This window comes from Bos grunniens, chromosome X (genome assembly GCF_055505025.1).
Source record: "Bos grunniens cultivar Pamir isolate PY7600 chromosome X, Bosgru_T2T1.0, whole genome shotgun sequence".
Classification (NCBI taxonomy): Eukaryota; Metazoa; Chordata; class Mammalia; order Artiodactyla; family Bovidae; genus Bos; species Bos grunniens.
In genome coordinates, this window is record NC_141194.1 from 90,107,406 (window position 1) to 90,123,303 (window position 15,898).

Consider the following 15,898-nt stretch of genomic DNA (forward strand, 5'->3'; position numbering starts at 1 on the left):
CAACAGACAACACAGAAATACAAAGGATCATAAGAGACTCCAATATTCTTGTCTGGGAAATCCTATGGACAGAGGAACCTGATGGACTTCAGTCCTTGGCATCGCAAAGAGTCGGAGAAGACTGAGCAGCTGAGCATGCACACATACCTTATAACAAGCACCTACTGCACGTCAGACACTTTTCTGTACATGATCTCACTTAATCTGCATGAATTTGGCATTATTATGTCTACTTTAATTAGGCAACAGCAGCTCAGAAGAATTAAGTGACTTGCCCAGAGTGGCACAGCTGGTGCAGAACTGACGTTTGAATATGGTTCTGACTGATTTTGAAGCTGATACTCATTATATTACACAGGTGTTCCTCAGTGTCGACTCCTTAGAATCTTTGCTCCAGGAAATGCTCTAGGAAAAAAAAAGAATTTCTTGATTGTATTAATCAGGGTAGGATAGGAAAACTTCTGTGACAAACAGACACCTCCCAAATCTCAGTGGTTTAATGCAATAAATGATTATTTTGTATCCCTGTCACAGTGCAATGCTGCTTGGAAGGAGTGGGGGGCGCTGGGCTGGGGGTTTCTGATCTACACAGACTTCCAATGACCGAGGCTCATCTCATAGTGTGACTTGGTCACTTTTATGTCCCTGGAGTCCTTTATTGAATTCTCTGCATTCTGCCAAAAGGTGAGGGAAAATTGAGAAGGTGGAGGAGGCACAATCATTCTTATTTTTTTAGTTACATAATCAAAATAGTAAAATATGTTTATCAGTTTTCACAGTCAATAGTCAGAGAACAAATAAAAGATACCTATAATTGCAAGCCATAATAGGAACTTAACAATATAAAATAGTTACATACAGTTTGGGGGTTTAAGTAGATGTGGTAAGTGGAAGTGCATACATGCACATGTTCTCATCTGCCAAGCCAATCTATGTCTTTTGGTTGGTGCATTTAATCCATTTACAGCTAAGGTAATTATTGATATGTATGATTCTATTGGGCTTCCCTGGTGGCTCAGAAGGTAAAGAATCCGCCTGCAATGCAGGAGACTGGGGTTTGATCCATGGGTCAGGAATATCCCCTGGAGAAGGGAATGGCTGGCTACTCACTCCAGTGTTTTTGCCTGGGAAACCCATGGACAGAGGAGTCTGGCAGGCTACAGTCCATGGGGTCACAAAGAGTCAGACATGACTGAGCAACTAAGCACACACATACATGATACTATTACCATTTTCTTAATTGTTTTGCATTTATTTTCTGTAGGTCTTTTCCTTTTCTTATGTTTCCAGTCTAGAGAAGTTCCTTTAGTATGTGCTGTAAAGCTGGTCTCATGGTGCTGAATTCTCTTGCTTGTCTGGAAAGCTTTCGATTTCTCCATCAACTTTGAATGCGAGTCTTGCTGGGTGGAGTATTCTTGGTTATAGGTTCTTCCCTTTCATCACTTTAAATATATCATGCCATTCCCTTCTGGTTTGTAGAGTTTCTCTTGAGAAATCAGCTGATAACCTGGTGGGAGTTCCCTTGTATGTTATTTGTTGTTTTTCCCTTGTTGCTTTTATTTATTTATTTTTCTGCAGTTTTCTTTTTTTTTTTCTTTCTAATTTTATTTTATTTTTAAACTTTACATAATTGTATTAGTTTTGCCAAATATTTTCTTTGTCTTTAATTTTCATCATTTTGATTACTATGTGTCTCGGGACACATCCATTCTTTATTGCTTTGGCCTGGAGAGGACACACATCACTTCTACTTACATTCCAAACATAAGAACTAACCACCTCATTACAAGGGAGCCTGGGAGATCTAATTTGGCGATGGGCTCTTAAGAAGAGAAAATGTGTTTGGTGAGCATCTAAACAGTCTCTGCCACAGAGATCTAATATACTACAGTGCAATCTCCCAAAATATCAGCTCTGCTTGTGACCTTGGATGAGGTTATTTAACCTCTCTGTTCCTCAATTACCTTTAGAATGAAGAGAACAGTAGCGTCTATCTTACATGACAAGGGTTACATGAGGATTAATATAAGTGAAGCAAGGACTTCCCTGGTGGTATAGCAGTTAAGACTCTGTGCTCCCAATGCAGCGGGCCTGGGTTTGATCCTTGGTCAAGGAACTAGATCCTGCATGTTTCAGCTAAGATCCAGTGCAGCCAAATAAATAAATAATAAATATAAAAAAGTAACAAGCTTTAAAAACTACAAGTGAAGCACTTAGCTCAGACCTAGCACACAGTAAGGGCTTGATAAATGGCATCTAGCTGCAAACTCTATTCTTTCCATCTTTCAGAGACCATAAATGCACATTAGCATATTAGAGGTTCTAAGAAATCTCAAAGTAGAAACATTTTTTTTTTTAATGTTTGATTAACTCAGCCTTTCACAGGCAGATTTCTCCTCACAGCCACCTTTCAGCATCTGGTGGAACTGACATTATAAAAGAAGTACTTTGGGAAGCTCCATCCTCCTTCTAGGGAGTGACTCCAATGAACTGTGTCAGTGCTTTCAGAATGTTTCCATATCACGTTATTGATGCTTTCTTTCCTATTCGTTATCTCCTATTTGGAGAGGGGTTGAAGGGAGGTTCTTTTTTTTTAAATGCCAGCCTGCTGTCAGTTGGGCTGCTGGGGACAGGAGAAGAGGCATTGTGTCTTGTGGGGGCTGGGGGTTTCTAAGAAGAGGGGCAGAAACTGGGCTGGTGAGTAGTGACTGTGGGACAAACAAGATGACTGATGTCCAGATGGACCAAGTCAGCACCCCACTCTAACCTTCCAGGTTTGAATTTGGAGGATCCAATCTCAAGAAAGCCCCGGATCACTTCAGTGGTTCTATTCCCCTCTTAAATCTGTGAGTGAAGATGGGAAAATGTACTCTGATTATCTAATAAAGGCCAGCCATGAACAAGGCATCATATTAAACTAGGACTTTGTGGGGAGAAGATACCTGGTGCTTATAACCCTTACACGTGGGCTATATGAAGCACACCGTCTACCCTTGCCAGCCATAGTGCCCTCGTGGGAAGGCCCTCGATACGGTCTTGTGAAGTTCATAAATAGTGCCTCTCCTAACCAATTCTCAGGAGGGAACCACTATATCTTAAACAGTTTGTCCCCTGCTCCCCAGGCTTCCCAGGTGGCTCAAACAATGAAGAATCTACTTCCCAATGCATGATACCTGGGTTCGATCCCTTGGTCAGGAAGATCCCCTGGAGGAGGGCATGGCAACCCACTCCAGTATTCTTGCTTGGGAAATCCCACAGACAGAGGAGCCTGGTGGGCTCCAGTCCATGGGATCTCAAAGAGTTGGACATGACTGAGCAACTAATACACAGAACACACACACCTTTTCTCAAGACTCCAAACCCTCATCCTTGATCCCATCTCTCTGACTTCCTCTCTTGCTTGCTAGCCCAGGGAAGGAGCTCCTGTCATCATACCTGAGAGCAGGGATGTCTTAGAGCATCTTCAGTTCACTGATACTGCTATAAGCTGCCACCTGCTCACCATGCCACCCCCGATGAAACTATAATCCAAATAAAGCACCTTTAAGCAGATGCAGCCTCCAGGCAAACTCCCGTGCTCCCGTAACACACATTTCAGATCACTGTCCCTAAATCCCTACTGCATAGAAGTGGATAAAACTTTGTTCCTTGCCCCCTTCCCTCCTCACTACCCCTTGGGATTTTCTTGACAGGTAATTATCTGACAGAAGACATGCCTAGGTCAATGAATGTGCACACTTCTCCATCTTATGGCTCTCATGGCTGTGCCTCATGCCCACATCAGCCTGCGCATCTGCCCCTCCCTTATGAGAGTGCTTCCTTTAGCTTCTCAAAACATAGCGCCAGATGGGAGGGAGAGAAAAGGAGGCAGGAGGCATTCTTACTGGAGGAGGCCAAGATAATCTCCCCAGGGCAGAAACCATATCTCACAGCCCTTCTGAAACCCCTCTTTTACCCTCTGCACCAGGCACAAGGTGGACAGGAAGCTGACAGTAGGAAGAATTCACTTCATCCTTGCTGAACAACTGACACTCCTGTCATTTCCATTGTCAGCACTAAACAGTCAGAAGCCCTGCAGTAGCCACTCTGGCTCCTCCCTTCGCACATTGCACTGAGTTAGTGGCCTCACCAGGCTAGCTGGTTCAGCCTGTGAGCTCCTCAGCACCTGAGCCTGGAAGGGGCCTGAAGAAAGAGGTTTTTTTTTTTTTTTCCCTGGTTTTGCTCTGTACAGAAATGGATGGGTGATCCAAGTTATCCAGATGCAGGCCCCCAGGATAAATCACAGGACACATTAAAATACATCACAACCCCTCCAACCACACACACACGTACACGCACACACATGATTTAGTGAGCAGCTACTGTGTGCAAGTTAATGAGAACATTCAAAGTACCTGAGAATGATCATGAAGTGGTTGATTTACCACTATATCAACTAAGAATAAGAGGTAGCCTATTGAAAAATGGAATTTTCTTCAGAGGAATTGCCAGGAACCTAATAGAATGTCCTTCTGTATGCTCTGCTTAGTTGCTCAGTTGTGTCTGGCTCTTTGCAACCCCATGGACTGTAGCCTGCCAGGCTCCTCTGTCCATGGGGATTCTCCAGGCAAGATTACTGTAGTGGGTTGCTGGGCCCTTCTCCAGGAGATATTCCTGACCCAGGGATTGAACCTGTGTCTCTTAAGTCTCCTGAATTGGCAGACAGGTTCTTTACCACTAGTGCCACCTGGGAAGCCCCTAAAAGCAGTATGACATATTGTAAAGAGCAAGTCGTGGGTTCTTGTGTGGGTTTCCCTGCTTATTAGCTGGGTAATCTTGGGAAAGTTAAATTGTCAGAGTCAGTTTCATTATCTGCAAAATGGTGATGGTAATCATTTCTTCCTGTGGGATAAAAGTGAGAAAATCTATATGTCATTGCAGGAAAAGGAGAATGCACAACATGAGGACTTATGGGGTGCTTCAGGATTTGGACTTATGTGATTTTGGAGAATTCTGAAAGAGATGGGAATACCAGACCACCTGACCTGCCTCTTGAGGAACCTGTATGCAGGTCAGGAAGCAACAGTTAGAACTGAACATGGAACAACAGACTGGTTCCAAATAGGAAAAGGAATATATCAAGGCTGTATACTGTCACCCTGCTTATTTAACTTATATGCAGAGTACATCATGAGAAATGCTGGGCTAGAGGAAGCACAAGCTGGAATCAGGATTGCCGGGGAAAATATCAGTAACTTCAGATATGCAGATGACACCACCCTTATGGCAGAAAGTGAAGAAGAACTAAAGAGCCTCTTGATGAAAGTGAAAGAGGAGAGTGAAAAAGTTGGCTTAAAGCTCAACATACAAAAACTAAGATCATGGCATCTGGTCCCATCACTTCATGGGAAATACATGGGGAAACAGTGGAAACAGTGTCAGACTTTATTTTGGGGGGCTCCAAAATCACTGCAGATGGTGATTGCATCCATGAAATTAGAAGACACTTACTTCTTGGAAGGAAAGTTATGACCAACCTAGACAGCATATTAAAAAGCAGAGACATTACTTTGTCAACAAAGGTCCGTCTAGTCAAGGCTATGGTTTTTCCAGTAGTCATGTATGGATGTGAGAGTTGGACTATAAAGAAAGCTGAGCACAGAAGAATTGATGCTTTTGAACTGTGGTGTAGGAGAAGACTCTTGAAAGTGCCTTGGACTGCAAGGAGATCCAACCAGTCCATCCTAAAGGAGATCAGTCCTGGGTGTTCATTGGTAGGACTGATGTTGAAGCTGAAGCTCCAATACTTTGGCTACCTGATGCGAGGAGCTGACTCATTTAAAAAGACCCTGATGCTGGGAAAGATTGAAGGCAGGAGGAGAAGGGGATGACAGAGGATGAGATTGTTGGATGGCATCACCAACTCAGTGGACATGGGTTTGGGTGGACTCCGGGAGCTGGTGATGGATAGGGAGGCCTGGTGTGCTGTGGTTCATGGGGTCGCAGACTTGGACATGACTGAGCGACTAAACTGAACTGAACTGATTTTGGAGAAGGTTTAAGGAAGTGTGACTCCTCTGTCCATGGGATTCTCCATGCAAGAATACTGGAGTGGATTGCTATGCCCTCCACCAGGGGATCTCCTGACCCAGGGATGAAACCCAGGTCTCCTGCATTGCAGGCAGATTCTTTACCATCTGAGCCACCAGAGAAGAGCCTACACTAAGGAAGTGGGGCTTTGCATGGTTTGGAGGCTGTCAGGAAGCAGGAGTAATTCTATAACTGGGTATCTCAATAAATCATCTAAAATGAGAGAAGATTAAAGATGTAGTTAAAGAAGCAGCAGTCACTCATATTAGCCAGAATTGGGGGGTGGTGGTCATTTCTGAGGTTTAGATAATGTTCATATCTTGTTTTTGCTCAGATCAGATTATGCAGTGGCCTTTTCAATCTAAAGCTCTCCTACTGAGCTATTTTGGCCCTCACAGTGGTCTTTCTTGGCTTTGATCCATCATGGTCACAGGGTGGCCTTGTTTGATTTTGATGTTCTGTGAGGTTGTTTCGCAGAAGAACAGCAAGCCTTAGCTGATAGTATGAGGCTGAGTCCTAGCTGTCAGGGGCTACTTGTTTTTTCTTAGTGCTTCCCTTATAGCCAAGGGCAGATGAAGTTGGGTTGCAGGACATTAATCAATGATAGCCAGAGTTTTTCTTTTGCCAAGATTTTGCTCATCAGGAGGTTGCCTGGAGAATGTAGCCTATAGCAGGTATGCTGCTGTTGCTAAGTCGCTTCAGTTGTGTCCAATTCTGTACGACCCTATAGATGGCAGCCCACCAGGCTCCTCTGTCCATGGGCTTCTCCAGGCAAGAATGCTGGAGTGGGTTGCCATGCATGCAAGAAGTATTTGCTACAGTATAAAATTTCCCTTGACTAGTTAAGAGAAAATCAAGAGTAATGTGATTGCTTATAACAGCTCTGGACACTGAATTTTGACCAGGTTGTTGGGATTTCAGAGTTGAGTTTATATAATTTAAGATTTTTTTTCTAGGGTCAGAATCAAATTTTGGACTATCTTTGCTGGTTTCTAATGTGGGAATCACAGCTCCAATAGTATACATGAAGAGGCAATCAGTTATCCCTTCTGGGAGTTCTCCAAAGTGGCTGGTATATGCTTTATTTTGGAGGTGACTGGGTAATTTGGAGGCAATTTAAAAATTATTTATAGAGAAACATAATTTTCTGGAGGAGTGGTAATTTCAAATATCTGAAAATATCTAAAATTAGAGTGAATACACAAGTTAAGTTAGTGTGATGTCTGATGTCCACATATGAAGTACTACCCTAGTGAGGCACAGACTGTATTGGGAGCAAAACTGACACCTGCAACAATAGCAGAGAGCCCATTTTGTCTCCTTCTAACTTTATAGAGCTTTTTTTTTTTCTTTTGAGTCAGGTTAAGCAGTTCTTGCAAAATAGGCCAAAGTTTCTCTGAAGGTATTATATCAGTCTTTGTAGTTAAATATTAGTATGTTTCTTTTAACTTGAAATTTATTCAACATAGAAAGATATTTACATTTGAATATTTTATTTATGCTGAAGATAAACTCTATTTTTAATTTGTCAGATTATTTTTAATTCTAAGTTTTGGAGACAGAGTTCTCATAATAGTTCAACAATTAAAAGTTGGAGAAAATTTGACAGACTTACTTATTCTTCCTGTCCTTTCTTTTATAGAGTGAATGGGCAAATCCTTTTGTTACTTAATGTCCATTTTAGAAAACCCAAAGATAGTTTAGACATAAAAGACATTTTAATAGTTTTATCATTCTGCATTTGGGAAAGGGAAAATTAAAAATAGTTGTTAGAAGTGACAAGGTATAAGAAGACATAAATATCTAAAACCAAAAATATTTATAGTTAGCATGGTAGAATTACCTAGTGATAAACAACATCTATTAGGAAATTATTTTTTTTAAGAAGAGGAATCTTTATAAAATGATTTCAAATTACGTCACAAAGCTCTGAGAATTAACAATAATTTGGGGACAAAAAGGAACCTCTACTAATTTGGGCACAGAAAAACTTAATCATTCTACCAAAAAAAAGAGTCAAATTCTGCTTTTATTCTTTTGATACATTATTCATGCAGCAATTTAGAGCAAGGAATTGATTAATACAAGTATATATATATATGCACTTATGCATATTCAGATACATAAATGTGAAAATATGTAATAATCTCAAGCTTTTAACTATAGCTTTAAATATAATTACTTTAGTGTGTTAAATTAAACATCATATTAAGCAACTGACAGCTTCTTAAACTGGAGCCTATTATACAGAGTGAAGTAAGCCAGAAAGAAAAACACCAATACAGTATACTAATGCATATAGAGGGAATTTAGAAAGATGGTAACAATAACCCTGTATATGAGACAGCAAAAGAGACACTGATGTATAGAACAGTTTTATGGACTCTGTGGGAGAGGGAGAGGGTGGGATGATTTGGGAGAATGGCATTTAAACATGTAAAATATCATGTATGAAACGAGATGCCAGTCCAGGTTCAATGCACGATACTGGATGCTTGGGGCTAGGGCACTGGGACGACCCAGAGGGATGGTATGGGGAGGGAAGAGGGAGGAGGGTTCAGGATGGGGAACACATGTATACCTGTGGCGGATTCATTTTGATATTTGGCAAAACTAATACAATTTTGTAAAGTTTAAAAATAAAATAAAATTGTAGTTGGGGAAAAAAAAGCAAAATGAAAATAATATCCATTATCTTTTATACATGCTTCTATTTCTCTGTAATTTCTGTATTTAGTACAACTAAACATATATATTAATTCTTACCCTTTAAAAAATATTTGTTTATCTTATTTTTGGCTCTGCTGGGTCTTTGTTGCTGCATGCAGGCTTTCTGGTTGCTACCATCGAGGGCTACTTTTGGTTTTAGGGTGTGCAGGCTCAGTACCTGCAGCTCACAGCCCTTAATTCTTATCTTTAACCAAAGTACAGAACTTTTCTTTCTTCAAATATTAGAGAAAACTAGAGAACAGAAAATAAAAAGCTATTTAGCTATCTTTTCTCCATGAGCAAATTATTTCATATCATTTTAAAGTTTTAGGGGGCAAAAAAAAAGGTATAAAATATCATCCAAAAGGTTTTGTATGTTTTGTTAGTTGATTTCTATCAAACATAAGAATATAACTATATTTGTATCTGGCTTATTTATTTATTTATTTTGGAACTGTCCAGACATCCAAAGATTATTTACAATGAACCCAGGTCTAAGGTTTTAAAATTAGCTAAGAATCTGGACCGTCTAGTCAAGGCTATGGTTTTTCCAGTGGTCATATATGGATGTGAGAGTTGGACTGTGAAGAAAGCTGAGCGCGGAAGAATTGATGCTTTTGAACTATGGTGTTGGAGAAGACTCTTGAGAGTGCCTTGGACTGCAAGGAGATCCAACCAGTCCATCCTAAAGGAGATTGGTCCTGGGTGTTCTTTGGAAGGAATGATGCTAAAGTTGAAACTCCAATACTTTGGCCACCTCATGGGAAGAGTTGACTCGTTGGAAAAGACCCTGATGCTGGGAGGGATTGGGGGCAGGAGGAGAAGGGGATGACAGAAGATGAGATGGCTGGATGGCATCACCAACTCGATGGACATGAGTTTGGGTGAACTCCGGGAGTTGGTGATGGACAGGGAGGCCTGGTGTGCTGCGATATATGGGGTTGCGAAGAGTCGGACATGACTGAGCGACTGAACTGAACTGAACTGAACTGGAGAAACGGGAAATACAATTTAGCTAAGACATTGAACTCTTACAATACACAGCTTTTTAAGAATTTCATAAAATTAAAGTTTTGAAAAGATATCTATTATTTTCATTCTGTTTAGTTGAATACAACTTTATACATATAATTTTAATTTAAACAAGTTATGGAAACAATACTAACTTATTTAACTTATAAAACCAATGTAAAAAATTTTGAAAATTAGAAAGTTTAGTTATGAGACATTTAAACCTGGCTTTGAATAAACCAAGATGGTGTGCTAAAGATATAAAATCATACCAAAATTCTTCTTTTATTTTGAAAATAAAGCGTCTTCTTATTTTCTTATAAACTATAGCAACAAGGCTATTAAGCTTTTCAGTGCACACAAAAAGTAACATGGTTTAATACATTAAAATTTTCTTTTAGACAAATCTGTGTTTATTTGAACTAAATATTCCTAGGGTATATGTGAAACAACTAAATTGTTTTGTGATAAATTAATATTTCAAGTTTCACCAAATAGGAGAAAGAGAGAGAGAGGAACAGAAAAAATAAAAATGAGAGGGTCAGCCACAGTCAATGTATAATTATCAACCATAAAGGGTTAGTTATGTTTCCTGTGCAAGAATAAGGTAGAAAGTTCACATACAGAAATACAGATTTTGAGGTATACACATACAAAAAGAGTGGCATGTAGCTGGTTTTGACATAACATGGTCTCTGGATAAGTTTATCAAACTGTATAATTTAAAAGCCAGCATTTTTTAATCTTCCAAATATGGAAACTGAAGAGGTGATTCCTACATTAAACAAACTGTTCTCTCTTTTAGACAAAAGACACACTCTCCTCCTGAGTTTCTTTTGCTTTTTGCTCTAAAGAACCTCTCCTGTTCATGTCCAAAACTCCCCAAAGAAACCACTGCAGTTTTAAATCATCCCTGGTGAAATTGTGCCAGTTAAGGGGCTAAGTGTACAAATTAGCATTACGGGGAGAAAGCATGAAGGAAGCAGGTCTTGAGCCTGGAAGAGGTGCATTTTTAGACCGAGAAAACCCTATGAGAGCTCAACAGTCTATAAAGATGGTGGTGGTGAACTTCATGCATTCAGAGTTTGGCCAAAGGCCAGTCACTACCAGTGAGGGGCCAGACGAAATCCCCTGACACTGGGTAGATGAAACTGACCAAAGCAGGTCTCAGGGACACAAAGACAAGATTGAGAAACCTTTATAATGCTTTGAAACGATGTGTGTGTGCGCTCAATCATTTCAGCTGTGTCCGACTCTTTGCGACCCCATTGACGGTAGCCCTCCAGGCTCCTCTGTCCATGGGATTTTCATGGGAAGAATACTGGAGGGGGTTGCCATTTCCTACTCCAGGGATCTTCCTGACCCAAGGATCGGACCTGCTTCTGCTGTCTCCTGCATTGCAGGTGGATTCTTTACCACTGAACCACAGGGGAAGCCCTTTGAAACGATCAACTGAGATAAAGTTTGTCAGAAAGACACTGGTCTGAGGAGACCTGAACTCCTCAGTCCCTGGAGCCAGCTCAAGGACAAGTTCATTGAATTTGTGCCATCCTCTCCCCACAGATTTTTCCTCTTATAAACAAACAATGCTAAGACACTTAGACAAGCAGACAAGTAGGAGCATGTGTTAGAAGGCTAGAAAACAATTTTACCGGGGAACAATACAAATCTGAACAGATAACCAAAAATATCCCAAGGGATCATTCATGGAAAAGCAAAACAAACCCAAAGCTGAACGACTTCAATGAACTATCAGAGCACAATTCAGCACAAACTTACCTCCCAGATATGGGTAGGCTGGCACCTCAAACAGGTAGACAGGAGTCTCAGATGCAGTAACTATTACTAAGTGGCAGATCTGGGTCCAAGGCAGCCCTCAGCTGAAGGCTTCAGCTGAATACTGGTGAACCCTCATTTCTGTTGGTGTCCTCCAGCCAAAGACCGCCGGAGCACACCTGGAGTTGAACAAGTAGGACTTACTTCTCTTTGCCTCCAGGGAAAATGCATACCTTGTGGGACAGTAGGGTGTTGCCCTTTGATCCCTGGTTGGCGAGCTGGAGTGCCACAGACCACATGGTTGCCGCAAAAAAGAAAAAGAAAAAACCAACAAAACAAAACAAACAAATAACGCCCTACCCACAGACAAACAAACAAACAAAAAACAAAAATGTGATAGCTAGGTCATGTCTGAAGTGGTTCCTAGGCTAAACAACTCAGGGATCCAGTTGCCTAGTGAATCTGCGTTAACTGATTTTTGTGTAGACAGCACTGCTTTGCTGCCTCTGGAGCTGGCCTGAGGCAGAGGCTTATAGGCTTCAGTGGGTTCTTTTCCAGTGGGCCATTTCCACCTGAGAGTAATTTCTCCAACCCCCATCTCTGACATATTCTCTAATAGTTTGTAGTACACAATTTAGCTCTTTCTCATATTTTTTGTCTGCAGCAACCCCCATGGGTAATGGAAAGAACACCAGATTTGGACTTGAAAGAACTGCATTTGAATCCTAGCTCTTCCTGTGCCAGCTGTGGGCTTTAGACACCTCAATTTGCTCATGTGCAAAATGCGTGTGTGTGTGCTCAGTCACTTCAGTCCTGTCTGACTTTTTGAGACCCCGTTGACTATAGCCCGCCAGGCTCCTCTGTCCATGGGATTTCCCAGGCAAGAATACTGGAGTGGATTGCCATTTCCTCCTCCAGGGGTTCTTCCTGCCCCAAGGATCTAACTTGGGTCTCCTGTGACTCTTGCGTTATAGGTGGATTCTTTACCCCTGAGCCACCGGGGAAGCCTGTAAAATGGGTGTAACAACCCTAACTTATGTGCTGTGGGATTAACAGTGTTTACTTTCATGAAAGAGGAGTAGGGTGATATATTAGTTAACATCAAGGTTCCTCTTAAGAAAGGTATAGTCCTTTGTAAGGAAAATACTTGGATATGTCAGTTTCGGGGAAGGAGAAACTGATGGAAAGGACTGGAAGAGAACACATATGTGGCTAAATTGCTCTTTGTAAGAAATAAACATGAATAAATATTTGGACGTGGGAGAGAAGAAAAAAGAGGAAGTGAGAGAAGGGAGAAAGGAACAAGAGTGGATGCATAGCAGGAGGATGGAATTTGCAAAGAAATTCCAAGTAGCAGTGTAGTCAAGGACTTTTAAATACAGAAATGTTTAGTTATCACTTTCTAATTGTTTGTATCACTGTATGTCCCATCCATCTACCCAACCTTGATAAATTTGGTTACTTGTACAAATCCTTTATGGGAGTGGTTTTTCACAGAAATCCAGAAAGAAAAACAGCATTCCCAATCTGCTGTGACAAAAAATAGAAAGCAAGGAGTTGCTGGAAAGCAATAGAAAGCAAGAAGATGAACTGCAGATGAAGCAAAGTTCATTAGGAGCCCAAATTCAGAACCAGAATTGGCCATGGGATTTTGAGCTCCCTTAGAATTCACAGAAATCTTGGGGAAGACACTGATAAAGGGGCTTTCCTGATAAAGGGTAGTATGGGAGCTGTAGCCAATTTTATCTGAGTTTGAAAGGACAGGCCGATCCTCTGTTGATAATGGCTTCCATGCACACATAGGGCAGGCCAAGCATAGGTAGATGCTCACTGTTAGTTGTGTCTGAGTCTCCATTTGGTTAATATCTCTAATATGTTTTCCAGATGAGCCTGTAAATCCCCTCAGGCAAGGCCTGTGTCCAGAAATCCTCCTATTACTCTGTATTCCCCAGGATACAGGAGAGACGGGAGATGAACAGGAGAAAGGTCAGGCCTTAAGTACTGACAACAAACACTATTATTATTATTGTGCTGTGTCCTAAGCTGAGGTGTGATGTGAATCCAAACCCCTAATCCCTGCATTGTGCAGCCCACCTCGGGATCAATCACATCTAGCCTTGCTCCAAATGATCTTCCCTAGCACCAGGCATGGCTCAGGGGGTCTGGTAAGGCTCACAAGATGAAGGAATTGGAGGACAGAATGCAGAGTAGAAGGTGTGTCTATAGGGAACTGTGGTTTATTTTTTGAGGTCTCCCTAGCAAGTTCCCTGGCTCCCTCCCCAGAAGCCAGCTTGACTTGCCATGGAAGATTGCTCTGGCTTATATGGTTGCCAGAATTAGCAAATAAAAATATAGGGCACCCAGTTAAATCTGACTTTCCAATAGATAAACAGTGAACACATTCTTTAGTATAAGTATATCCCAAATAGTAATTGGGAACATAGTTACCCTAAAAAAATTTTTTGTGGTTTATCTGAAATTCAAATTTAACTAGGCATCGAGCAGTTTATCTGGCAAGCTTACTTGCCTGGCATGATATGTTAGACAGTAGAGGAAAGTAGGGTGGGGAGCTTTTGGAATTTCTTATTCAGCAGATTCAGCATTGGGAAATTGACACAGGCTGTTTTGCACAGCCTTCGAGGGAACTGCTTCAAGGATCATGCTTATGGCCATGCATGGGTGTGAGTGCTGATGTAGGTTGACCAGCTTGTCTCGGTTTGTCTGGAGTTTACCCAAGGTTAGCATGGAAATTTCCACATATTGGGAAACCTCTTGCTTTTTGGCAAATGAAGACAGTTGGCCATCCTGGTGAGGATGATACCTAGGGGAGCACATGGCTGAATTATTGAGTGAATCTCAATATTTCTTCTCAGCGTAGTTCCTTGAGTCCATTTAAAAGATGAACAGGTTCCAGGGAAGTCTAGGAATCCTGGATCTGAAAGGTGTTGGTTCTAGAGATCATTTAAGTTCAGACTTTGTTTGCTTAATGCTTATTAAACACTTCCAAAAATACTCTGTCACCTCTCCTGGTTATTATTGTTATTATTAGACCTTAGCATAAGCACTGTGGTAATTATTTGATGTTCATTGTCTTGTGTAATCTTTTCAATAACTCATTATTATTATTGTACCTTTTTGGAACGAAAAATTGGAAACCCAGAGAGGTTGAATTGCCCAAAGTCACAGAACTGGTATTTAGTGGAGCTGCTACTAAAGCCCAGGTGTGTCTGACTTCAGAGTCTATGTTATTAATCAGTTCTCTATGATTACAGAGCTCTGATCATCTGGAAGGCCTCCTTGGTATCTTGCTAAAATCCTTCATGCTGCAATTCTACTACTTCCTTCTTGTTTAGTTATTAACAGAGAGAGGACTGCTACTCCCAGGACTAGCCACGTTCTCCAAACTGAGATTTAACTGGGACAGCCAGCCCACCCCCAGCATCCTCCAGCTAACTTCATGATCCTTTTTGGAAGAAATTTGAGGACAGCTGGGGATCTCTTGCCCCAGAATGAAGAGCCCTATTGGCTGGCTCTCTAGGCTTGTAATATAGGCTCAGTGGCACTTTCTAAGCCAGCTCCTTGGAGGGTGTCTCCATGGGCTGAGCATTGGACAGAGCTTCTGTGGCTGGGCAGCTGCAGTATAGCCAGGGTAGAGAGGACAAACCAGGGAGGATTTGCTTTCCTTCCTGAAGATTTGTGCTGCAGGGAGGAAGCAGAGGCTAAAGGAAGCTGCTGCCACTCTATCTTTTGAAACTCTTCCAAGAACTGCTGGATTCAGCCTGCGGAAATAATTGCAGCGCTTTAGAAAATTTGAAGGATTTTCAAGGATAACCCGAGGAGCATGTAAAACCCTCTTTGGAGGGTCCTCTGGGGAAATTGCTTCTTAGACTTTATGGTTTTGGACTAACTGCACTTAAAAAAAGAACCTGGTTCCCTCCAAGGGCGAGGGTATCTACATCCTAGGAAGGGGCAAGCCAGGATGGAGGAGTACATTAACCCCTCGCTGCTGGGGATGCACGCATACCTATGGCTGATTCATGTTGATGTAGGGCAAAAACCAGCACAAGGAAATGGCAACCCACTCCAGTACTCTTGCCTGGAAAATTCCGTGGATGGAGGAGCCTGGTAGGCTTCAGTCCATGGGGTCGCAAAGAGTTGGACACGACTGAGCGACTTCACGAAAAATACAAAAATTAAAAAAAAAACAAAAACCCTCCCTGCTTTGGGGACTGGGGGAGGGGCAGAAGCTCCACAGAGCCTGTACACAGCCTCAGCTCCAGGGCCCTGTGCCCCTGGGCCCTCCCAGTTGTCACAGAAAATCCCACAGCAAAGG